Source organism: Triturus cristatus, chromosome 10, assembly GCF_964204655.1.
Source record: "Triturus cristatus chromosome 10, aTriCri1.1, whole genome shotgun sequence".
Classification (NCBI taxonomy): domain Eukaryota; kingdom Metazoa; phylum Chordata; class Amphibia; order Caudata; family Salamandridae; genus Triturus; species Triturus cristatus.
Genome location: NC_140593.1, coordinates 664437042 through 664464039, shown reverse-complemented (window position 1 = coordinate 664464039; position 26998 = coordinate 664437042).

Sequence of the window (26998 nt, the reverse complement as noted above, 5' to 3'; positions counted from 1 at the left end):
CATTTTCATTCACTTTTACCCATTCCTCAAATCTTGTGTTTAAGGCCCCTGGAAGCATGAAAATCACTTTAAACATCTCATTTTTTCTTTAAAAGTGATTTTCCACGTACAAATGTGAATTGTAGTTCAAAGAGGCAACATTTGAAAACGGACCATTTTTTTCGTTTCTGAAGCATGTCGTAAGGGGGGGTGGTTATCTCTTGCACCAAAAAATGGGCGTTTTTGATTGAACAATAAAGGCCTCCAAATGTTATTTTATTCACTTCCAGTGGAGTAGAAACACTTTTTAAAGCCGCAGAGTGAGTAAATTGGCCATTTTCATTCACTTTTACCCATTCCAAAAATCTTGTGTTTAAGACCCCTGGACGCATGAAAATCACTTTAAACATATCATTTTATCTCTAAAAGTGATTATCCACGTACAAATGTGAATTGTAGTTCAAAGACGCAACATTTGAAAATGGACCATTTTTTTCGTTTCTGAAGCATGTCGTAAGGGGGGGTGGTTATCTCTTTCGTCAAAAATCTGGCGTTTTCGCTTGAACAATAAAGACCTCCAAATGTTATTTTATTCACTTGCCGTGGAGGAGAAAAACTTTTTAAGGCCGCAGAGTGAGTAAATTGGCCATTTTCATTCACTTTTACCCATTTCTCAAATCTTGTGTTTAGGGCCCCTTATAGCTTGAAAATCACTTTAAACATCTAATCTTATCTCTAAAAGTGATTTTCCACGTACAAATGTGAATTGTAGTTCAAAGACGCAACATTTGAAAATGGACCATTTTTATCGTTTCTGAAGCATGTCGTAAGGGGGGGTGGTTATCTCTTTCATCAAAAATCGGGCGTTTTTGATTGAACAATAAAGGCCTCCAAATGTTATTTAATTCGCTTCCCATGGAGTAGAAATACTTTTTAAGGCCGCAGAGTGAGTAAATTGGCCAGTTTCATTCACTTTTACCCATTCCTCAAATCTTGTGTTTAAGGCCCCTGGAAGCATGAAAATCACTTTAAACATCTCATTTTTTCTTTAAAAGTGATTTTCCACGTACAAATGTGAATTGTAGTTCAAAGAGGCAACATTTGAAAACGGACCATTTTTTTCGTTTCTGAAGCATGTCGTAAGGGGGGGTGGTTATCTCTTTCACCAAAAAATGGGCGTTTTTGATTGAACAATAAAGGCCTCCAAATGTTATTTTATTCACTTCCAGTGGAGTAGAAACACTTTTTAAGGCCGCAGAGTGAGTAAATTGGCCATTTTCATTCACTTTTACCCCTTCCAAAAATCTTGTGTTTAAGACCCCTGGACGCATGAAAATCACTTTAAACATATCATGTTATCTCTAAAAGTGATAATCCACATACAAATGTGAATTGTAGTTCAAAGATACAACATTTGAAAATGAACCATTATTTTCGTTTCTGAAGCATGTCGTAAAGGGGGGGTGGTTATTTCTTTCATCAAAAATCTGGCGTTTTTGATTGAACAATAAAGGCCTACAAATGTTATTTAATTCACTTCCCGTGGAAGAGAAACACTTTTTAAGGCCTCAGAATGAGTAAATTGGCCATTTCCATTCACTTTTACCCATTCCTCAAATCTTGTGTTTAAGGCCCCTGGAAGTATGAAAATCACTTTAAACATATCATTTTATCTTTAAAAGTGATTTTCCACATACAAATGTGAATGTTAGTTCAAAGAGGCAACATTTGAAAATGGACCAGTTTTTTTAGTTTCTGAAGCATGTCATAAGGGGGTGGTTATCTCTTTCATCAAAAATCGGGCGTTTTTGATTGAACAAGAAAGGCCTACAAATGTTATTTAATTCGCTTCCCGTGGAGTAGAAATACTTTTTAGGCCGCAGAGTGAGTAAATTGGCCATTTTCATTCACTTTTACCCATTCCTCAAATCTTGTGTTTAAGGCCCCTGGAAGCATGAAAATCACTTTAAACATCTCATTTTTTCTTTAAAAGTGATTTTCCACGTACAAATGTGAATTGTAGTTCAAAGAGGCAACATTTGAAAACGGACCATTTTTTTCGTTTCTGAAGCATGTCGTAAGGGGGGGTGGTTATCTCTTTCACCAAAAAATGGGCGTTTTTGATTGAACAATAAAGGCCTCCAAATGTTATTTTATTCACTTCCAGTGGAGTAGAAACACTTTTTAAAGCCGCAGAGTGAGTAAATTGGCCATTTTCATTCACTTTTACCCATTCCAAAAATCTTGTGTTTAAGGCCCCTGGAAGCATGAAAATCACTTTAAACGTCTCATTTTTTCTTTAAAAGTGATTTTCCACGTACAAATGTGAATTGTAGTTCAAAGAAGCAACATTTGAAAACGGACCATTTTTTTCGTTTCTGAAGCATGTCGTAAGGGGGGGTGGTTATCTCTTTCATCAAAAATCTGGCATTTTTGATTGAACAATAAAGGCCTCCAAATGTTATTTAATTCACTTCCCGTGGAGGAGAAACACTTTTTAAGGCCTCAGAATGAGTAAATTGGCCATTTTCATTCACTTTTACCCATTCCTCAAATCTTGTGTTTAAGGCCCCTGGAAGCATGAAAATCACTTTAAACATATCATTTTATCTTTAAAAGTGATTTTCCACATACAAATGTGAATTGTAGTTCAAAGAGGCAACATTTGAAAATGGACCAGTTTTTTTAGTTTCTAAAGCATGTCGTAAGGGGGGTGGTTATCTCTTTCATCAAAAATCGGGCGTTTTTGATTGAACAATAAAGGCCTACAAATGGTTTTTAATTCACTTCCCTTGGAGGAGAAACACTTTTTAAGGCCGCAGAGTGAGTAAATTGGCCAGTTTCATTCACTTTTACCCATTCCTCAAATCTTGTGTTTAAGGCCCCTGGAAGCATGAAAATCACTTTAAACATCTCATTTTTTCTTTAAAAGTGATTTTCCACGTACAAATGTGAATTGTCTTTCAAAGAGGCAACATTTGAAAATGGACCTTTCTTTCGTTTCTGAAGCATGTCGTAAGGGGGGGTGGTTATCTCTTTCACCAAAAAATGGGCATTTTTGATTGAAAAATAAAGGCCTACAAATGTTATTTAATTCACTTTCTGGGGTGGAGAAAAACTTTTTAAGGCCTCAGAGTGAATAAATTGGCCATTTTCATTCACGTTTTCCCATTCCTCAAATCTTGTGTTTAGGGCCCGGGGAAGCTTGAAAATCACTTCAAACATCTAATTTCATCTCTAAAAGTGATTATCCACGTACAAATGTGAATTGTAGTTCAAAGACCCAACATTTGAAAATGGACCATTTTTTTTGTTTCTGAAGCATGTCGTAAGTGGGGGTGGTTATCTCTTTCGTCAAAAATCTGGCGTTTTCGCTTGAACAATAAAGACCTCCAAATGTTATTTTATTCACTTGCCGTGGAGGAGAAAAACTTTTTAAGGCCGCAGAGTGAGTAAATTGGCCATTTTCATTCACTTTTACCCATTTCTCAAATCTTGTGTTTAGGGCCCCTTATAGCTTGAAAATCACTTTAAACATCTAATCTTATCTCTAAAAGTGATTTTCCACGTACAAATGTGAATTGTAGTTCAAAGACGCAACATTTGAAAATGGACCATTTTTATCGTTTCTGAAGCATGTCGTAAGGGGGGGTGGTTATCTCTTTCATCAAAAATCGGGCGTTTTTGATTGAACAATAAAGGCCTCCAAATGTTATTTAATTCGCTTCCCATGGAGTAGAAATACTTTTTAAGGCCGCAGAGTGAGTAAATTGGCCAGTTTCATTCACTTTTACCCATTCCTCAAATCTTGTGTTTAAGGCCCCTGGAAGCATGAAAATCACTTTAAACATCTCATTTTTTCTTTAAAAGTGATTTTCCACGTACAAATGTGAATTGTAGTTCAAAGAGGCAACATTTGAAAACGGACCATTTTTTTCGTTTCTGAAGCATGTCGTAAGGGGGGGTGGTTATCTCTTTCACCAAAAAATGGGCGTTTTTGATTGAACAATAAAGGCCTCCAAATGTTATTTTATTCACTTCCAGTGGAGTAGAAACACTTTTTAAGGCCGCAGAGTGAATAAATTGGCCATTTTCATTCACTTTTACCCCTTCCAAAAATCTTGTGTTTAAGACCCCTGGACGCATGAAAATCACTTTAAACATATCATGTTATCTCTAAAAGTGATAATCCACATACAAATGTGAATTGTAGTTCAAAGATGCAACATTTGAAAATGAACCATTATTTTCGTTTCTGAAGCATGTCGTAAAGGGGGGGTGGTTATTTCTTTCATCAAAAATCTGGCGTTTTTGATTGAACAATAAAGGCCTACAAATGTTATTTAATTCACTTCCCGTGGAAGAGAAACACTTTTTAAGGCCTCAGAATGAGTAAATTGGCCATTTCCATTCACTTTTACCCATTCCTCAAATCTTGTGTTTAAGGCCCCTGGAAGTATGAAAATCACTTTAAACATATCATTTTATCTTTAAAAGTGATTTTCCACATATAAATGTGAATGTTAGTTCAAAGAGGCAACATTTGAAAATGGACCAGTTTTTTTAGTTTCTGAAGCATGTCATAAGGGGGTGGTTATCTCTTTCATCAAAAATCGGGCGTTTTTGATTGAACAAGAAAGGCCTACAAATGTTATTTAATTCGCTTCCCGTGGAGTAGAAATACTTTTTAGGCCGCAGAGTGAGTAAATTGGCCATTTTCATTCACTTTTACCCATTCCTCAAATCTTGTGTTTAAGGCCCCTGGAAGCATGAAAATCACTTTAAACATCTCATTTTTTCTTTAAAAGTGATTTTCCACGTACAAATGTGAATTGTAGTTCAAAGAGGCAACATTTGAAAACGGACCATTTTTTTCGTTTCTGAAGCATGTCGTAAGGGGGGGTGGTTATCTCTTTCACCAAAAAATGGGCGTTTTTGATTGAACAATAAAGGCCTCCAAATGTTATTTTATTCACTTCCAGTGGAGTAGAAACACTTTTTAAAGCCGCAGAGTGAGTAAATTGGCCATTTTCATTCACTTTTACCCATTCCAAAAATCTTGTGTTTAAGACCCCTGGACGCATGAAAATCACTTTAAACATATCATTTTATCTCTAAAAGTGATTATCCACGTACAAATGTGAATTGTAGTTCAAAGACGCAACATTTGAAAATGGATTAATTTTTTCGTTTCTGAAGCATGTCGTAAGGGGGGGGTGGATATCTCTTTCGTCAAAAATCTGGCATTTTCGCTTGAACAATAAAGACCTCCAAATGTTATTTTATTCACTTGCCGTGGAGGAGAAAAACTTTTTAAGCCCGCAGAGTGAGTAAATTGGCCATTTTCATTCACCTTTACCCATTTCTCAAATCTTGTGTTTAGGGCCCCTGGAAGCTTGAAAATCACTTTAAACATCTAATCTTATCTCTAAAAGTGATTATCCACGTACAAATGTGAATTGTAGTTCAAAGACGCAACATTTGAAAATGGACCATTTTTTTCGTTTCTGAAGCATGTCGTAAGGGGGGGTGGTTATCTCTTTCATCAAAAATCTGGCGTTTTTCATTGAACAATAAAGGCCTCCAAATGTTATTTAATTCACTTCCCGTGGAGGAGAAACACTTTTTAAGGCCTCAGAATGAGTAAATTGGCCATTTCCATTGACTTTTACCCATTCCTCAAATCTTGTGTTTAAGGCCCCTGGAAACATGAAAATCACTTTAAACATCTCATTTTATCTTTAAAAGTGATTTTCCACATACAAATGTGAATTGTAGTTCAAAGAGGCAACATTTGAAAATGGACCATTTTTTTCATTTCTGAAGCATGTCGTAAGGGGGGGGTGGTTATCTCTTTCATCAAAAATCGGGCGTTTTTGATTGAACAATAAAGGCCTACAAATGTTATTTAATGCGCTTCCCGTGGAGTAGAAATACTTTTTAAGGCCGCAGAGTGAGTAAATTGGCCATTTTCATTCACTTTTACCCATTCCTCAAATCTTGTGTTTAAGGCCCCTGGAAGCATGAAAATCACTTTAAACATCTCATTTTTTCTTTAAAAGTGATTTTCCACGTACAAATGTGAATTGTCTTTCAAAGAGGCAACATTTGAAAATGGACCTTTCTTTCGTTTCTGAAGCATGTCGTAAGGGGGGGTGGTTATCTCTTTCACCAAAAAATGGGCATTTTTGATTGAAAAATAAAGGCCTACAAATGTTATTTAATTCACTTTCTGGGGTGGAGAAAAACTTTTTAAGGCCTCAGAGTGAATAAATTGGCCATTTTCATTCACGTTTTCCCATTCCTCAAATCTTGTGTTTAGGGCCCGGGGAAGCTTGAAAATCACTTCAAACATCTAATTTCATCTCTAAAAGTGATTATCCACGTACAAATGTGAATTGTAGTTCAAAGACCCAACATTTGAAAATGGACCATTTTTTTTGTTTCTGAAGCATGTCGTAAGTGGGGGTGGTTATCTCTTTCGTCAAAAATCTGGCGTTTTCGCTTGAACAATAAAGACCTCCAAATGTTATTTTATTCACTTGCCGTGGAGGAGAAAAACTTTTTAAGGCCGCAGAGTGAGTAAATTGGCCATTTTCATTCACTTTTACCCATTTCTCAAATCTTGTGTTTAGGGCCCCTTATAGCTTGAAAATCACTTTAAACATCTAATCTTATCTCTAAAAGTGATTTTCCACGTACAAATGTGAATTGTAGTTCAAAGACGCAACATTTGAAAATGGACCATTTTTATCGTTTCTGAAGCATGTCGTAAGGGGGGGTGGTTATCTCTTTCATCAAAAATCGGGCGTTTTTGATTGAACAATAAAGGCCTCCAAATGTTATTTAATTCGCTTCCCATGGAGTAGAAATACTTTTTAAGGCCGCAGAGTGAGTAAATTGGCCAGTTTCATTCACTTTTACCCATTCCTCAAATCTTGTGTTTAAGGCCCCTGGAAGCATGAAAATCACTTTAAACATCTCATTTTTTCTTTAAAAGTGATTTTCCACGTACAAATGTGAATTGTAGTTCAAAGAGGCAACATTTGAAAACGGACCATTTTTTTCGTTTCTGAAGCATGTCGTAAGGGGGGGTGGTTATCTCTTTCACCAAAAAATGGGCGTTTTTGATTGAACAATAAAGGCCTCCAAATGTTATTTTATTCACTTCCAGTGGAGTAGAAACACTTTTTAAGGCCGCAGAGTGAATAAATTGGCCATTTTCATTCACTTTTACCCCTTCCAAAAATCTTGTGTTTAAGACCCCTGGACGCATGAAAATCACTTTAAACATATCATGTTATCTCTAAAAGTGATAATCCACATACAAATGTGAATTGTAGTTCAAAGATGCAACATTTGAAAATGAACCATTATTTTCGTTTCTGAAGCATGTCGTAAAGGGGGGGTGGTTATTTCTTTCATCAAAAATCTGGCGTTTTTGATTGAACAATAAAGGCCTACAAATGTTATTTAATTCACTTCCCGTGGAAGAGAAACACTTTTTAAGGCCTCAGAATGAGTAAATTGGCCATTTCCATTCACTTTTACCCATTCCTCAAATCTTGTGTTTAAGGCCCCTGGAAGTATGAAAATCACTTTAAACATATCATTTTATCTTTAAAAGTGATTTTCCACATATAAATGTGAATGTTAGTTCAAAGAGGCAACATTTGAAAATGGACCAGTTTTTTTAGTTTCTGAAGCATGTCATAAGGGGGTGGTTATCTCTTTCATCAAAAATCGGGCGTTTTTGATTGAACAAGAAAGGCCTACAAATGTTATTTAATTCGCTTCCCGTGGAGTAGAAATACTTTTTAGGCCGCAGAGTGAGTAAATTGGCCATTTTCATTCACTTTTACCCATTCCTCAAATCTTGTGTTTAAGGCCCCTGGAAGCATGAAAATCACTTTAAACATCTCATTTTTTCTTTAAAAGTGATTTTCCACGTACAAATGTGAATTGTAGTTCAAAGAGGCAACATTTGAAAACGGACCATTTTTTTCGTTTCTGAAGCATGTCGTAAGGGGGGGTGGTTATCTCTTTCACCAAAAAATGGGCGTTTTTGATTGAACAATAAAGGCCTCCAAATGTTATTTTATTCACTTCCAGTGGAGTAGAAACACTTTTTAAAGCCGCAGAGTGAGTAAATTGGCCATTTTCATTCACTTTTACCCATTCCAAAAATCTTGTGTTTAAGACCCCTGGACGCATGAAAATCACTTTAAACATATCATTTTATCTCTAAAAGTGATTATCCACGTACAAATGTGAATTGTAGTTCAAAGACGCAACATTTGAAAATGGATTAATTTTTTCGTTTCTGAAGCATGTCGTAAGGGGGGGGTGGATATCTCTTTCGTCAAAAATCTGGCATTTTCGCTTGAACAATAAAGACCTCCAAATGTTATTTTATTCACTTGCCGTGGAGGAGAAAAACTTTTTAAGCCCGCAGAGTGAGTAAATTGGCCATTTTCATTCACCTTTACCCATTTCTCAAATCTTGTGTTTAGGGCCCCTGGAAGCTTGAAAATCACTTTAAACATCTAATCTTATCTCTAAAAGTGATTATCCACGTACAAATGTGAATTGTAGTTCAAAGACGCAACATTTGAAAATGGACCATTTTTTTCGTTTCTGAAGCATGTCGTAAGGGGGGGTGGTTATCTCTTTCATCAAAAATCTGGCGTTTTTCATTGAACAATAAAGGCCTCCAAATGTTATTTAATTCACTTCCCGTGGAGGAGAAACACTTTTTAAGGCCTCAGAATGAGTAAATTGGCCATTTCCATTGACTTTTACCCATTCCTCAAATCTTGTGTTTAAGGCCCCTGGAAACATGAAAATCACTTTAAACATCTCATTTTATCTTTAAAAGTGATTTTCCACATACAAATGTGAATTGTAGTTCAAAGAGGCAACATTTGAAAATGGACCATTTTTTTCATTTCTGAAGCATGTCGTAAGGGGGGGGTGGTTATCTCTTTCATCAAAAATCGGGCGTTTTTGATTGAACAATAAAGGCCTACAAATGTTATTTAATGCGCTTCCCGTGGAGTAGAAATACTTTTTAAGGCCGCAGAGTGAGTAAATTGGCCAGTTTCATTCACTTTTACCCATTCCTCAAATCTTGTGTTTAAGGCCCCTGGAAGCATGAAAATCACTTTAAACATCTCATTTTTTCTTTAAAAGTGATTTTCCACGTACAAATGTGAATTGTAGTTCAAAGAGGCAACATTTGAAAACGGACCATTTTTTTCGTTTCTGAAGCATGTCGTAAGGGGGGGTGGTTATCTCTTTCACCAAAAAATGGGCATTTTTGATTGAACAATAAAGGCCTCCAAATGTTATTTTATTCACTTCCAGTGGAGTAGAAACACTTTTTAAGGCCGCAGAGTGAGTAAATTGGCCATTTTCATTCACTTTTACCCCTTCCAAAAATCTTGTGTTTAAGACCCCTGGACGCATGAAAATCACTTTAAACATATCATGTTATCTCTAAAAGTGATAATCCACATACAAATGTGAATTGTAGTTCAAAGATGCAACATTTGAAAATGAACCATTATTTTCGTTTCTGAAGCATGTCGTAAAGGGGGGGTGGTTATTTCTTTCATCAAAAATCTGGCGTTTTTGATTGAACAATAAAGGCCTACAAATGTTATTTAATTCACTTCCCGTGGAAGAGAAACACTTTTTAAGGCCTCAGAATGAGTAAATTGGCCATTTCCATTCACTTTTACCCATTCCTCAAATCTTGTGTTTAAGGCCCCTGGAAGTATGAAAATCACTTTAAACATATCATTTTATCTTTAAAAGTGATTTTCCACATACAAATGTGAATGTTAGTTCAAAGAGGCAACATTTGAAAATGGACCAGTTTTTTTAGTTTCTGAAGCATGTCATAAGGGGGTGGTTATCTCTTTCATCAAAAATCGGGCGTTTTTGATTGAACAAGAAAGGCCTACAAATGTTATTTAATTCGCTTCCCGTGGAGTAGAAATACTTTTTAGGCCGCAGAGTGAGTAAATTGGCCATTTTCATTCACTTTTACCCATTCCTCAAATCTTGTGTTTAAGGCCCCTGGAAGCATGAAAATCACTTTAAACATCTCATTTTTTCTTTAAAAGTGATTTTCCACGTACAAATGTGAATTGTAGTTCAAAGAGGCAACATTTGAAAACGGACCATTTTTTTCGTTTCTGAAGCATGTCGTAAGGGGGGGTGGTTATCTCTTTCACCAAAAAATGGGCGTTTTTGATTGAACAATAAAGGCCTCCAAATGTTATTTTATTCACTTCCAGTGGAGTAGAAACACTTTTTAAAGCCGCAGAGTGAGTAAATTGGCCATTTTCATTCACTTTTACCCATTCCAAAAATCTTGTGTTTAAGACCCCTGGACGCATGAAAATCACTTTAAACATATCATTTTATCTCTAAAAGTGATTATCCACGTACAAATGTGAATTGTAGTTCAAAGACGCAACATTTGAAAATGGATTAATTTTTTCGTTTCTGAAGCATGTCGTAAGGGGGGGGTGGATATCTCTTTCGTCAAAAATCTGGCATTTTCGCTTGAACAATAAAGACCTCCAAATGTTATTTTATTCACTTGCCGTGGAGGAGAAAAACTTTTTAAGCCCGCAGAGTGAGTAAATTGGCCATTTTCATTCACCTTTACCCATTTCTCAAATCTTGTGTTTAGGGCCCCTGGAAGCTTGAAAATCACTTTAAACATCTAATCTTATCTCTAAAAGTGATTATCCACGTACAAATGTGAATTGTAGTTCAAAGACGCAACATTTGAAAATGGACCATTTTTTTCGTTTCTGAAGCATGTCGTAAGGGGGGGTGGTTATCTCTTTCATCAAAAATCTGGCGTTTTTCATTGAACAATAAAGGCCTCCAAATGTTATTTAATTCACTTCCCGTGGAGGAGAAACACTTTTTAAGGCCTCAGAATGAGTAAATTGGCCATTTCCATTGACTTTTACCCATTCCTCAAATCTTGTGTTTAAGGCCCCTGGAAACATGAAAATCACTTTAAACATCTCATTTTATCTTTAAAAGTGATTTTCCACATACAAATGTGAATTGTAGTTCAAAGAGGCAACATTTGAAAATGGACCATTTTTTTCATTTCTGAAGCATGTCGTAAGGGGGGGGTGGTTATCTCTTTCATCAAAAATCGGGCGTTTTTGATTGAACAATAAAGGCCTACAAATGTTATTTAATGCGCTTCCCGTGGAGTAGAAATACTTTTTAAGGCCGCAGAGTGAGTAAATTGGCCATTTTCATTCACTTTTACCCATTCCTCAAATCTTGTGTTTAAGGCCCCTGGAAGCATGAAAATCACTTTAAACATCTCATTTTTTCTTTAAAAGTGATTTTCCACGTACAAATGTGAATTGTAGTTCAAAGAGGCAACATTTGAAAACCGACCATTTTTTTCGTTTCTGAAGCATGTCGTAAGGGGGGGTGGTTATCTCTATCATTAAAAAATGGGCGTTTTTGATTGAACAATAAAGGCCTCCAAATGTTATTTTATTCACTTCCAGTGGAGTAGAAACACTTTTTAAGGCCGCAGAGTGAGTAAATTGGCCATTTTCATTCACTTTTACCCATTCCAAAAATCTTGTGTTTAAGACCCCTGGACGCATGAAAATCACTTTAAACATATAATTTTATCTCTAAAAGTGATAATCCACATACAAATGTGAATTGTAGATCTCTATCATTAAAAAATGGGCGTTTTTGATTGAACAATAAAGGCCTCCAAATGTTATTTAATGCGCTTCCCGTGGAGGAGAAACACTTTTTAAGGCCTCAGAATGAGTAAATTGGCAATTTCCATTCACTTTTACCCATTCCTCAAATCTTGTGTTTAAGGCCCCTGGAAGCATGAAAATCACTTTAAACATATAATTTTATCTGCGAGCAGTCCGGTGGCAGTGGGCTTGCTCGTGGGAGCTGAGGGCTGCGATTGAGCTTCTAAGTGCTTTTAGCGCGTTGTCACGCCGATCGAAAGCGGCGACACGCACTTGTTTTTAAATTGCTTGTTTCTGTTGTTTAACCTGTACTGAAAATTAACAGGTACCTTTTAACCCCCACCCTGCTTTTCTGGGGCCCAGCGAGGCTGGCTGGCAGCTGATTCCACCTCAGGCGCCTAGCGGTAGTGGCCGCCATCTTGGATCGGGCTGGCTCGCCCGACCCCACCCACGCCACTCCCCCCACGCTGCTCCTCTATTTAAACGTCCCCCATGTGTCAGCGCAGCGGACGAGCGCAGCGGGCGCGCCGTAGGCTCGCCGGAGTCAAGCCAGAGTCCTGCCCGTCTGCGCCCGTCCGCGGCAGGCCGGGGCTGGGGGCTCTCCCTTATGCCCTCCCGCTGTCATACACTTCCTCCGAGCTTCTTTCTCACTGGATCCCTGGCACCATTAGTCCTATTGTGTCTAACTCAGTACAACATTTAAATCTCCTTACGAGCCCCCCCGCTGCACCCCCCGCCGTTATTCAAAGTTGTCTTCCTCGGCCTCGGGCCGCTGCGCCTATTCATTCCATCTTGCCTGTTCCCCACACGCCGTCCTATAATACCACTGCCATACTCCTCAATACTAGATCTGTCGTTAGCCATCAGCATGAGCTACACGATTTTCTTGACAGCCACAACCCGGACCTCTTGTTCTTAACAGAGACCTGGCTTAAGGCAGACTCCCTCCCCAACGTCTTAGCCGCACTCCCCCCCTCTTATTCCATCATTCGTGCGGATCGCCCGGAGGGCAGGAGAGGCGGCGGAGTAGCCCTGATAACACATACTGACTCCCCCTTTCAAATACTCCCCTCTCCTCTTATCCCCGAGGTAGACTGCCTAATAATTCGTGCTAGCTCTTACTCTACCCCCCTTACTGCTGTTCTTATCTATCGACCCCCGCACACAACTTCCAATTTTGTTTCCTGCCTTCAGGACATCCTCGCCACACTGGTTATTAACAACTCCTCAGTGTTGGTGCTGGGTGACTTCAATTTTTGGCCCAACGATCCCGTCGAAACCCCCCTTTCCAAAGAATTCACCAGCCTCATGACCAGTCTTAACTTTTGTCCCCTCGTTCACAGCCCCACCCATGTTCATGGCCACTCGCTCGACCAGGTTTGGACCCTAAATATCCCCACCACTTCTCCTGTCATCTCCCCCTGTTCTTGGTCGGACCATTTTTCAATCTCCTTCTCCCTCGCGTTAGCCCCAGTGCCTATACCTCTTCTCCCAAAGAACATCTGGGCTAGAAAATGGGGTAAGGCAGACATGCCTTCGTTTTGCTCATCCCTGGCCAATTCCTGCCCTGACCTCTCGGGTCTCGCCGCCCCGGACCAGCTGACTATCATCGATGGCTGGCTGACCCGGGCAGGCGATGATTTTGCTCCCCTGAGACGGATCACGGTGAAGCGTGCCCATGCTGCCAATCGCTGGTTTACCCCCGATCTCAAGGAGAAGAAATTAGTCGCACGCAGAGCAGAGCGCGCATGGAGAAGAGAATATAGTCCCGCCAAAAAAATCATCTACCTCTCTGTGCTCAAAGTATACAAACAAAGCATACTTGACGCCAAGACCCTGTTTTACTCAAACAGGATACTAGCAGCTGAATCTCAATCTAAAGAGATTTTTGCCACAGTACATGAGCTTGCCTCGTCTAATAGAGCCACGGCCTCGATCCCCCCTTCTCAACCGCTTTGCGACTCCCTCAACGACTTCTTCGTTGATAAGGTCGCAACGATCAAGGCTAATATCTCCCCCCCTTCCCTCACCTTCACTAATCCCTCCCCCCCTGCTATCACTTCCAAACTCACTTCCTTCCCCCCTCTGACCACAGTTACACTTCCTCCCCTGCTCCAAAAGGTAAAGTCAGGTTCCCCCCTAGACTTTGCCCCTGCTCGTATCTTGCGAGAAGTCTTCCTACACTGTCCTACCCCTTCCCTTACACTTTTAAATGACTCACTCAAATCCGGAGTGGTCCCCACTGCCCATAAATTTGCGGCAGTCATTCCCATTCTAAAAAAACCCGGTGCCGACCCTTCATCCCCTTCCAATTACCGCCCCATTTCCCTGTTACCCTACCTGGCCAAGGTTTTGGAGACCCATGTAACCAGCACCCTGAGCACCTATGTGGAAGCCAACCACTGCCTCTCCCCCCGGCAGGCGGGCTTTCGCCCCCTCCACTCGACGGAGAAGGTAGTGATCTCAGTGATGGACAGCCTACGTGAGGGCATTGATACCAACGTCCCCCAGGCCCTCATTCTTTTAGACCTATCCGCCGCATTTGACACGGTGGATCATTCCATCCTTCTCACCCGTGTCAAGGCGGCGGGTATAGAGGGCCTGGCCCTCACCTGGCTTAAGTCCTTCCTGAGTGACAGGGCTCAGGCAGTCCACCTTGCTGGCTTCACCGCTGCCTCTCGTAAGGTTGCATGTGGAGTTCCCCAAGGCTCCTCCCTCTCCCCTCTTTTGTTTAATTTATACATTTACCCCCCCATTTTTATGTTACAGCAGCTCGAGGTCACGGTGTTCAATTACGCCGATGACCTCCAGCTAATTTTTGACCTTTCCCACTCCACTTCCTCTGCTTCAAATGTCCAATCCGTCATGCTGTTCATCCAGGATTGGATGAACTGCAACCACCTCAAACTCAACCCGGACAAGACGGAATTAGTCCTGACCAGAGGTGGTTGCAGTCCCTGGTCCCCCTCCCATTGGCCAACCTCACTTGGTGTTCCCCCGCTCCCAGTTCCTAAGGTCAAGACCCTTGGCATCCTCCTGGATCCCTCACTTTCTGTTCACTCTCAGGTTAATTTAGTTGTTTCCTCCTGTTTTTTTTCCCTTCGAATCATTAGGAAGATTTCTCGTTTTTTTTCTTTACCTGCCCTAAAAATTATAGTGATGGCCATGGTGCTTTCGCGCCTCGATTATGGGAACATCATCTATAATGGCGCTCCAGCCTACGCCACTCGCCGTTTGCAGCTAGTGCAGAATCAGGCTGCCCGCCTGATCCACGGCCTGCCCAAATACCATAGAGCTACTCCCCTACTGCAGGCCTTGCACTGGCTGCCGGTGAAAGAGCGTGCTCTGTTCAAGCTTGGCTGCACTACTTTCCAGGCCAAAACAGGCACTGCCCCGGAATTTATCTGTTCTGCCATTACCCCCTACATACCTGGACGAGAGCTTAGGTCTACTCATCAGGCTTTGTTAACCATCCCCCGCTTCAGCAAGAAAAAGACTGGCGGTACGAAATTCGCAGTGCTTGCTCCTGCATTTTGGAACTCCCTCCCCCCGGAACTCCGTATGTCATCTTCCTACATTGAGTTCCGGAAGGGTCTTAAAACTTTTCTCTTTTCCCGTGCTTACAATGCTTAAATTCCCCTCTGCTCCTGCTTGCTTCTCGCAATCCAACAGCGCCAAGAAACCGCTTGGTAAAAGTGCGCTATAGAAATGTTTTTAAATTCAAATTCAAATTCAAATTTTTAAATTCAAATTTAAAAGTGATTTTCCACATACAAATGTGAATTGTAGTTCAAAGAGGCAACATTTGAAAATGAACCATTTTTTTTGTTTCTGAAGCATGTCGTAAGGGGGGGTGGTTATCTCTTTCATCAAAAATCGGGCATTTTTGATTGAACAATAAAGGCCTACAAATGTTATTTAATTCACTTTCTGGGGTGGAGAAAAACTTTTTAAGGCCTCAGAGTGAATAAATTGGCCATTTCCATTCTCGTTTTCCCATTCCTCAAATCTTGTGTTTAGGGCCCGGGGAAGCTTGAAAATCACTTCAAACATCTAATTTTATCTCTAAAAGTGATTATCCACGTACAAATGTGAATTGTAGTTCAAAGAGGCAACATTTGAAAACGGACCATTTTTTTCGTTTCTGAAGCATGTCGTAAGGGGGGGTGGTTATCTCTTTCACCAAAAAATGGGCGTTTTTGATTGAACAATAAAGGCCTCCAAATGTTATTTTATTCACTTCCAGTGGAGTAGAAACACTTTTTAAAGCTGCAGAGTGAATAAATTGGCCATTTTCATTCACTTTTACCCATTCCAAAAATCTTGTGTTTAAGACCCCTGGACTCATGAAAATCACTTTAAACATATCATTTTATCTCTAAAAGTGATAATCCACATACAAATGTGAATTGTAGTTCAAAGATGCAACATTTGAAAATGAACCATTATTTTCGTTTCTGAAGCATGTCGTAAGGGGGGGTGGTTATCTCTTTCATCAAAAATCTGGCGTTTTTGATTGAACAATAAAGGCCTCCAAATGTTATTTAATTCACTTCCCGTGGAGGAGAAACACTTTTTAAGGCCTCAGAATGAGTAAATTGGCCATTTCCATTGACTTTTACCCATTCCTCAAATCTTGTGTTTAAGGCCCCTGGAAACATGAAAATCACTTTAAACATCTCATTTTATCTTTAAAAGTGATTTTCCACATACAAATGTGAATTGTAGTTCAAAGAGGCAACATTTGAAAATGGACCATTTTTTTCATTTCTGAAGCATGTCGTAAGGGGGGGGTGGTTATCTCTTTCATCAAAAATCGGGCGTTTTTGATTGAACAATAAAGGCCTACAAATGTTATTTAATGCGCTTCCCGTGGAGTAGAAATACTTTTTAAGGCCGCAGAGTGAGTAAATTGGCCATTTTCATTCACTTTTACCCATTCCTCAAATCTTGTGTTTAAGGCCCCTGGAAGCATGAAAATCACTTTAAACATCTCATTTTTTCTTTAAAAGTGATTTTCCACGTACAAACGTGAATTGTAGTTCAAAGAGGCAACATTTGAAAACCGACCATTTTTTTCGTTTCTGAAGCATGTCGTAAGGGGGGGTGGTTATCTCTATCACCAAAAAATGGGCGTTTTTGATTGAACAATAAAGGCCTCCAAATGTTATTTTATTCACTTCCAGTGGAGTAGAAACACTTTTTAAGGCCGCAGAGTGAGTAAATTGGCCATTTTCATTCACTTTTACCCATTCCAAAAATCTTGTGTTTAAGACCCCTGGACGCATGAAAATCACTTTAAACATATAATTTTATCTCTAAAAGTGATAATCCACATACAAATGTGAATTGTAGTTCAAAGATGCAACATTTGAAAATGAACCATTTTTTTCGTTTCTGAAGCATGTCGTAAGGGGGGGTGGTTATCTCTTTCATCAAAAATCGTGCGTTTTTGATTGAACAATAAAGGCCTCCAAATGTTATTTAATTCACTTGCCGTGGAGGAGAAACACTTTTTAAGGCCTCAGAATGAGTAAATTGGCAATTTCCATTCACTTTTACCCATTCCTCAAATCTTGTGTTTAAGGCCCCTGGAAGCATGAAAATCACTTTAAACATATAATTTTATCTTTAAAAGTGATTTTCCACATACAAATGTGAATTGTAGTTCAAAGAGGCAACATTTGAAAATGAACAATTTTTTTTGTTTCTGAAGCATGTCGTAAGGGGGGGTGGTTATCTCTTTCATCAAAAATCGGGCATTTTTGATTGAACAATAAAGGCCTACAAATGTTATTTAATTCACTTTCTGGGGTGGAGAAAAACTTTTTAAGGCCTCAGAGTGAATAAATTGGCCATTTCCATTCTCGTTTTCCCATTCCTCAAATCTTGTGTTTAGGGCCCGGGGAAGCTTGAAAATCACTTCAAACATCTAATTTTATCTCTAAAAGTGATTATCCACGTACAAATGTGAATTGTAGTTCAAAGAGGCAACATTTGAAAACGGACCATTTTTTTCGTTTCTGAAGCATGTCGTAAGGGGGGGTGGTTATCTCTTTCACCAAAAAATGGGCGTTTTTGATTGAACAATAAAGGCCTCCAAATGTTATTTTATTCACTTCCAGTGGAGTAGAAACACTTTTTAAAGCTGCAGAGTGAATAAATTGGCCATTTTCATTCACTTTTACCCATTCCAAAAATCTTGTGTTTAAGACCCCTGGACTCATGAAAATCACTTTAAACATATCATTTTATCTCTAAAAGTGATAATCCACATACAAATGTGAATTGTAGTTCAAAGATGCAACATTTGAAAATGAACCATTATTTTCGTTTCTGAAGCATGTCGTAAGGGGGGGTGGTTATCTCTTTCATCAAAAATCTGGCGTTTTTGATTGAACAATAAAGGCCTCCAAACGTTATTTAATTCACTTCCCGTGGAGGAGAAACACTTTTTAAGGCCTCAGAATGAGTAAATTGGCAATTTCCATTCACTTTTACCCATTCCTCAAATCTTGTGTTTAAGGCCCCTGGAAGCATGAAAATCACTTTAAACATATCATTTTATCTTTAAAAGTGATTTTCCACATACAAATGTGAATTGTAGTTCAAAGAGGCAACATTTGAAAATGGACCATTTTTTTAGTTTCTGAAGCATGTCGTAAGGGGGGGTGGTTATCTCTTTCATCAAAAATCGGGCGTTTTTGATTGAACAATAAAGGCCTACAAATGTTATTTAATTCACTTTCTGGGGTGGAGAAAAACTTTTTAAGGCCTCAGAGTGAATAAATTGGCCATTTTCATTCTCGTTTTCCCATTCCTCAAATCTTGTGTTTAGGGCCCGGGGAAGCTTGAAAATCAATTCAAACATCTAATTTTATCTCTAAAAGTGATTATCCACGTACAAATGTGAATTGTAGTTCAAAGAGGCAACATTTGAAAACGGACCATTTTTTTCGTTTCTGAAGCATGTCGTAAGGGGCGGGTGGTTATCTCTTTCACCAAAAAATGGGCGTTTTTGATTGAACAATAAAGGCCTCCAAATGTTATTTTATTCACTTCCAGTGGAGTAGAAACACTTTTTAAAGCTGCAGAGTGAATAAATTGGCCATTTTCATTCACTTTTACCCATTCCAAAAATCTTGTGTTTAAGACCCCTGGACTCATGAAAATCACTTTAAACATATCATTTTATCTCTAAAAGTGATAATCCACATACAAATGTGAATTGTAGTTCAAAGATGCAACATTTGAAAATGAACCATTATTTTCGTTTCTGAAGCATGTCGTAAGGGGGGGGTGGTTATCTCTTTCATCAAAAATCTGGCGTTTTTGATTGAACAATAAAGGCCTCCAAACGTTATTTAATTCACTTCCCGTGGAGGAGAAACACTTTTTAAGGCCTCAGAATGAGTAAATTGGCCATTTCCATTCACTTTTACCCATTCCTCAAATCTTGTGTTTAAGGCCCCTGGAAGCATGAAAATCACTTTAAACATATCATTTTATCTTTAAAAGTGATTTTCCACATACAAATGTGAATTGTAGTTCAAAGAGGCAACATTTGAAAATGGACCAGTTTTTTTAGTTTCTAAAGCATGTCTTAAGGGGGGGTGGTTATCTCTTTCATCAAAAATCGGGCGTTTTTGATTGAACAATAAAGGCCTACAAATGTTATTTAATTCACTTCCCGTGGAGGAGAAACACTTTTTAAGGCCGCAGAGTGAGTAAATTGGCCAGTTTCATTCACTTTTACCCATTCCTCAAATCTTGTGTTTAAGGCCCCTGGAAGCATGAAAATCACTGTAAACATCTCATTTTTTCTTTAAAAGTGATTTTCCACGTACAAATGTGAATTGTAGTTCAAAGAGGCAACATTTGAAAACGGACCATTTTTTTCGTTTCTGAAGCATGTCGTAAGGGGGGGTGGTTATCTCTTTCACCAAAAAATGGGCGTTTTTGATTGAACAATAAAGGCCTCCAAATGTTATTTTATTCACTTCCAGTGGAGTAGAAACACTTTTTAAGGCCGCAGAGTGAGTAAATTGGCCATTTTCATTCACTTTTACCCCTTCCAAAAATCTTGTGTTTAAGACCCCTGGACGCATGAAAATCACTTTAAACATATCATGTTATCTCTAAAAGTGATAATCCACATACAAATGTGAATTGTAGTTCAAAGATGCAACATTTGAAAATCAACCAATATTTTCGTTTCTGAAGCATGTCGTAAAGGGGGGGTGGTTATTTCTTTCATCAAAAATCTGGCGTTTTTGATTGAACAATAAAGGCCTACAAATGTTATTTAATTCACTTCCCGTGGAAGAGAAACACTTTTTAAGGCCTCAGAATGAGTAAATTGGCCATTTCCATTCACTTTTACCCATTCCTCAAATCTTGTGTTTAAGGCCCCTGGAAGCATGAAAATCACTTTAAACATCTCATTTTATCTTTAAAAGTGATTTTCCACATACAAATGTGAATTGTAGCTCCAAGAGGCAACATTTGAAAATGGACCATTTTTTTCGTTTCTGAAGCATGTCGTAAGGGGGGGTGGTTATCTCCTTCATCAAAAATCGGGCGTTTTTGATTGAACAATAAAGGCCTACAAATGTTATTTAATTCGCTTCCCATGGAGTAGAAATACTTTTTAAGGCCGCAGAGTGAGTAAATTGGCCAGTTTCATTCACTTTTACCCATTCCTCAAATCTTTTGTTTAAGGCCCCTGGAAGCATGAAAATCACTTTAAACGTCTCATTTTTTCTTTAAAAGTGATTTTCCACGTACAAATGTGAATTGTAGTTCAAAGAAGCAACATTTGAAAACGGACCATTTTTTTCGTTTCTGAAGCATGTCGTAAGGGGGGGTGGTTATCTCTTTCATCAAAAATCTGGCATTTTTGATTGAACAATAAAGGCCTCCAAATGTTATTTAATTCACTTCCCGTGGAGGAGAAACACTTTTTAAGGCCTCAGAATGAGTAAATTGGCCATTTTCATTCACTTTTACCCATTCCTCAAATCTTGTGTTTAAGGCCCCTGGAAGCATGAAAATCACTTTAAACATATCATTTTATCTTTAAAAGTGATTTTCCACATACAAATGTGAATTGTAGTTCAAAGAGGCAACATTTGAAAATGGACCAGTTTTTTTAGTTTCTAAAGCATGTCGTAAGGGGGGTGGTTATCTCTTTCATCAAAAATCGGGCGTTTTTGATTGAACAATAAAGGCCTACAAATGGTTTTTAATTCACTTCCCTTGGAGGAGAAACACTTTTTAAGGCCGCAGAGTGAGTAAATTGGCCAGTTTCATTCACTTTTACCCATTCCTCAAATCTTGTGTTTAAGGCCCCTGGAAGCATGAAAATCACTTTAAACATCTCATTTTTTCTTTAAAAGTGATTTTCCACGTACAAATGTGAATTGTCTTTCAAAGAGGCAACATTTGAAAATGGACCTTTTTTTTCGTTTCTGAAGCATGTCGTAAGGGGGGGTGGTTATCTCTTTCACCAAAAAATGGGCATTTTTGATTGAAAAATAAAGGCCTACAAATGTTATTTAATTCACTTTCTGGGGTGGAGAAAAACTTTTTAAGGCCTCAGAGTGAATAAATTGGCCATTTTCATTCACTTTTACCCATTCCAAAAATCTTGTGTTTAAGACCCCTGGACGCATGAAAATCACTTTAAACATATCATTTTATCTCTAAAAGTGATAATCCACATACAAATGTGAATTGTAGTTCAAAGATGCAACATTTGAAAATGAACCATTTTTTTTGTTTCTGAAGCATGTCGTAAGGGGGGGTGGTTATCTCTTTCATCAAAAATCTGGCGTTTTTGATTGAACAATAAAGGCCTCCAAATGTTATTTAATTCACTTCCCGTGGAGGAGAAACACTTTTTAAGGCCTCAGAATGAGTAAATTGGCCATTTCCATTGACTTTTACCCATTCCTCAAATCTTGTGTTTAAGGCCCCTGGAAACATGAAAATCACTTTAAACATCTCATTTTATCTTTAAAAGTGATTTTCCACATACAAATGTGAATTGTAGTTCAAAGAGGCAACATTTGAAAATGGACCATTTTTTTCATTTCTGAAGCATGTCGTAAGGGGGGGGTGGTTATCTCTTTCATCAAAAATCGGGCGTTTTTGATTGAACAATAAAGGCCTACAAATGTTATTTAATGCGCTTCCCGTGGAGTAGAAATACTTTTTAAGGCCGCAGAGTGAGTAAATTGGCCATTTTCATTCACTTTTACCCATTCCTCAAATCTTGTGTTTAAGGCCCCTGGAAGCATGAAAATCACTTTAAACATCTCATTTTTTCTTTAAAAGTGATTTTCCACGTACAAATGTGAATTGTAGTTCAAAGAGGCAACATTTGAAAACCGACCATTTTTTTCGTTTCTGAAGCATGTCGTAAGGGGGGGTGGTTATCTCTATCACCAAAAAATGGGCGTTTTTGATTGAACAATAAAGGCCTCCAAATGTTATTTTATTCACTTCCAGTGGAGTAGAAACACTTTTTAAGGCCGCAGAGTGAGTAAATTGGCCATTTTCATTCACTTTTACCCATTCCAAAAATCTTGTGTTTAAGACCCCTGGACGCATGAAAATCACTTTAAACATATAATTTTATCTCTAAAAGTGATAATCCACATACAAATGTGAATTGTAGTTCAAAGATGCAACATTTGAAAATGAACCATTTTTTTCGTTTCTGAAGCATGTCGTAAGGGGGGGTGGTTATCTCTTTCATCAAAAATCGTGCGTTTTTGATTGAACAATAAAGGCCTCCAATGTTATTTAATTCACTTGCCGTGGAGGAGAAACACTTTTTAAGGCCTCAGAATGAGTAAATTGGCAATTTCCATTCACTTTTACCCATTCCTCAAATCTTGTGTTTAAGGCCCCTGGAAGCATGAAAATCACTTTAAACATATAATTTTATCTTTAAAAGTGATTTTCCACATACAAATGTGAATTGTAGTTCAAAGAGGCAACATTTGAAAATGAACCATTTTTTTTGTTTCTGAAGCATGTCGTAAGGGGGGGTGGTTATCTCTTTCATCAAAAATCGGGCATTTTTGATTGAACAATAAAGGCCTACAAATGTTATTTAATTCACTTTCTGGGGTGGAGAAAAACTTTTTAAGGCCTCAGAGTGAATAAATTGGCCATTTCCATTCTCGTTTTCCCATTCCTCAAATCTTGTGTTTAGGGCCCGGGGAAGCTTGAAAATCACTTCAAACATCTAATTTTATCTCTAAAAGTGATTATCCACGTACAAATGTGAATTGTAGTTCAAAGAGGCAACATTTGAAAACGGACCATTTTTTTCGTTTCTGAAGCATGTCGTGAGGGGGGGTGGTTATCTCTTTCACCAAAAAATGGGCGTTTTTGATTGAACAATAAAGGCCTCCAAATGTTATTTTATTCACTTCCAGTGGAGTAGAAACACTTTTTAAAGCTGCAGAGTGAATAAATTGGCCATTTTCATTCACTTTTACCCATTCCAAAAATCTTGTGTTTAAGACCCCTGGACTCATGAAAATCACTTTAAACATATCATTTTATCTCTAAAAGTGATAATCCACATACAAATGTGAATTGTAGTTCAAAGATGCAACATTTGAAAATGAACCATTATTTTCGTTTCTGAAGCATGTCGTAAGGGGGGGTGGTTATCTCTTTCATCAAAAATCTGGCGTTTTTGATTGAACAATAAAGGCCTCCAAACGTTATTTAATTCACTTCCCGTGGAGGAGAAACACTTTTTAAGGCCTCAGAATGAGTAAATTGGCAATTTCCATTCACTTTTACCCATTCCTCAAATCTTGTGTTTAAGGCCCCTGGAAGCATGAAAATCACTTTAAACATATCATTTTATCTTTAAAAGTGATTTTCCACATACAAATGTGAATTGTAGTTCAAAGAGGCAACATTTGAAAATGGACCATTTTTTTAGTTTCTGAAGCATGTCGTAAGGGGGGGTGGTTATCTCTTTCATCAAAAATCGGGCGTTTTTGATTGAACAATAAAGGCCTACAAATGGTATTTAATTCGCTTACCGTGGAGTAGAAACACTTTTTAAGGCCGCAGAGTGAGTAAATTGGCCATTTTCATTCACTTTTACCCATTCCAAAAATCTTGTGTTTAGGGCCCCTTATAGCTTGAAAATCACTTTAAACATCTAATCTTATCTGTAAAAGTGATTCTCCACGTACAAATGTGAATTGTAGTTCAAAGACGCAACATTTGAAAATGGACCATTTTTATCGTTTCTGAAGCATGTCGTAAGGGGGGGTGGTTATCTCTTTCATCAAAAATCGGGCGTTTTTGATTGAACAATAAAGGCCTCCAAATGTTATTTAATTCGCTTCCCATGGAGTAGAAATACTTTTTAAGGCCGCAGAGTGAGTAAATTGGCCAGTTTCATTCACTTTTACCCATTCCTCAAATCTTGTGTTTAAGGCCCCTGGAAGCATGAAAATCACTTTAAACATCTCATTTTTTCTTTAAAAGTGATTTTCCACGTACAAATGTGAATTGTAGTTCAAAGAGGCAACATTTGAAAACGGACCATTTTTTTCGTTTCTGAAGCATGTCGTAAGGGGGGGTGGTTATCTCTTTCACCAAAAAATGGGCGTTTGTGATTGAACAATAAAGGCCTCCAAATGTTATTTTATTCACTTCCAGTGGAGTAGAAACACTTTTTAAGGCCGCAGAGTGAGTAAATTGGCCATTTTCATTCACTTTTACCCCTTCCAAAAATCTTGTGTTTAAGACCCCTGGACGCATGAAAATCACTTTAAACATATCATGTTATCTCTAAAAGTGATAATCCACATACAAATGTGAATTGTAGTTCAAAGATGCAACATTTGAAAATGAACCATTATTTTCGTTTCTGAAGCATGTCGTAAAGGGGGGGTGGTTATTTCTTTCATCAAAAATCTGGCGTTTTTGATTGAACAATAAAGGCCTACAAATGTTATTTAATTCACTTCCCGTGGAAGAGAAACACTTTTTAAGGCCTCAGAATGAGTAAATTGGCCATTTCCATTCACTTTTACCCATTCCTCAAATCTTGTGTTTAAGGCCCCTGGAAGTATGAAAATCACTTTAAACATATCATTTTATCTTTAAAAGTGATTTTCCACATACAAATGTGAATGTTAGTTCAAAGAGGCAACATTTGAAAATGGACCAGTTTTTTTAGTTTCTGAAGCATGTCATAAGGGGGTGGTTATCTCTTTCATCAAAAATCGGGCGTTTTTGATTGAACAAGAAAGGCCTACAAATGTTATTTAATTCGCTTCCCGTGGAGTAGAAATACTTTTTAGGCCGCAGAGTGAGTAAATTGGCCATTTTCATTCACTTTTACCCATTCCTCAAATCTTGTGTTTAAGGCCCCTGGAAGCATGAAAATCACTTTAAACATCTCATTTTTTCTTTAAAAGTGATTTTCCACGTACAAATGTGAATTGTAGTTCAAAGAGGCAACATTTGAAAACGGACCATTTTTTTCGTTTCTGAAGCATGTCGTAAGGGGGGTGGTTATCTCTTTCACCAAAAAATGGGCGTTTTTGATTGAACAATAAAGGCCTCCAAATGTTATTTTATTCACTTCCAGTGGAGTAGAAACACTTTTTAAAGCCGCAGAGTGAGTAAATTGGCCATTTTCATTCACTTTTACCCATTCCAAAAATCTTGTGTTTAAGACCCCTGGACGCATGAAAATCACTTTAAACATATCATTTTATCTCTAAAAGTGATTATCCACGTACAAATGTGAATTGTAGTTCAAAGACGCAACATTTGAAAATGGACCATTTTTTTTGTTTCTGAAGCATGTCGTAAGGGGGGTGGTTATCTCTTTCGTCAAAAATCTGGCGTTTTCGCTTGAACAATAAAGACCTCCAAATGTTATTTTATTCACTTGCCGTGGAGGAGAAAAACTTTTTAAGCCCGCAGAGTGAGTAAATTGGCCATTTTCATTCACCTTTACCCATTTCTCAAATCTTGTGTTTAGGGCCCCTGGAAGCTTGAAAATCACTTTAAACATCTAATCTTATCTCTAAAAGTGATTATCCACGTACAAATGTGAATTGTAGTTCAAAGACGCAACATTTGAAAATGGACCATTTTTTTCGTTTCTGAAGCATGTCGTAAGGGGGGGTGGTTATCTCTTTCATCAAAAATCTGGCATTTTTCATTGAACAATAAAGGCCTCCAAATGTTATTTAATTCACTTCCCGTGGAGGAGAAACACTTTTTAAGGCCTCAGAATGAGTAAATTGGCCATTTCCATTGACTTTTACCCATTCCTCAAATCTTGTGTTTAAGGCCCCTGGAAGCATGAAAATCACTTCAAACATCTAATTTTATCTCTAAAAGTGATTATCCACGTACAAATGTGAATTGTAGTTCAAAGAGGCAACATTTGAAAACGGACCATTTTTTTCGTTTCTGAAGCATGTCGTAAGGGGGGGTGGTTATCTCTTTCACCAAAAAATGGGCGTTTTTGATTGAACAATAAAGGCCTCCAAATGTTATTTTATTCACTTCCAGTGGAGTAGAAACACTTTTTAAAGCTGCAGAGTGAATAAATTGGCCATTTTCATTCACTTTTACCCATTCCAAAAATCTTGTGTTTAAGACCCCTGGACTCATGAAAATCACTTTAAACATATCATTTTATCTCTAAAAGTGATAATCCACATACAAATGTGAATTGTAGTTCAAAGATGCAACATTTGAAAATGAACCATTATTTTCGTTTCTGAAGCATGTCGTAAGGGGGGGTGGTTATCTCTTTCATCAAAAATCTGGCGTTTTTGATTGAACAATAAAGGCCTCCAAACGTTATTTAATTCACTTCCCGTGGAGGAGAAACACTTTTTAAGGCCTCAGAATGAGTAAATTGGCAATTTCCATTCACTTTTACCCATTCCTCAAATCTTGTGTTTAAGGCCCCTGGAAGCATGAAAATCACTTTAAACATATCATTTTATCTTTAAAAGTGATTTTCCACATACAAATGTGAATTGTAGTTCAAAGAGGCAACATTTGAAAATGGACCATTTTTTTAGTTTCTGAAGCATGTCGTAAGGGGGGGTGGTTATCTCTTTCATCAAAAATCGGGCGTTTTTGATTGAACAATAAAGGCCTACAAATGGTATTTAATTCGCTTACCGTGGAGTAGAAACACTTTTTAAGGCCGCAGAGTGAGTAAATTGGCCATT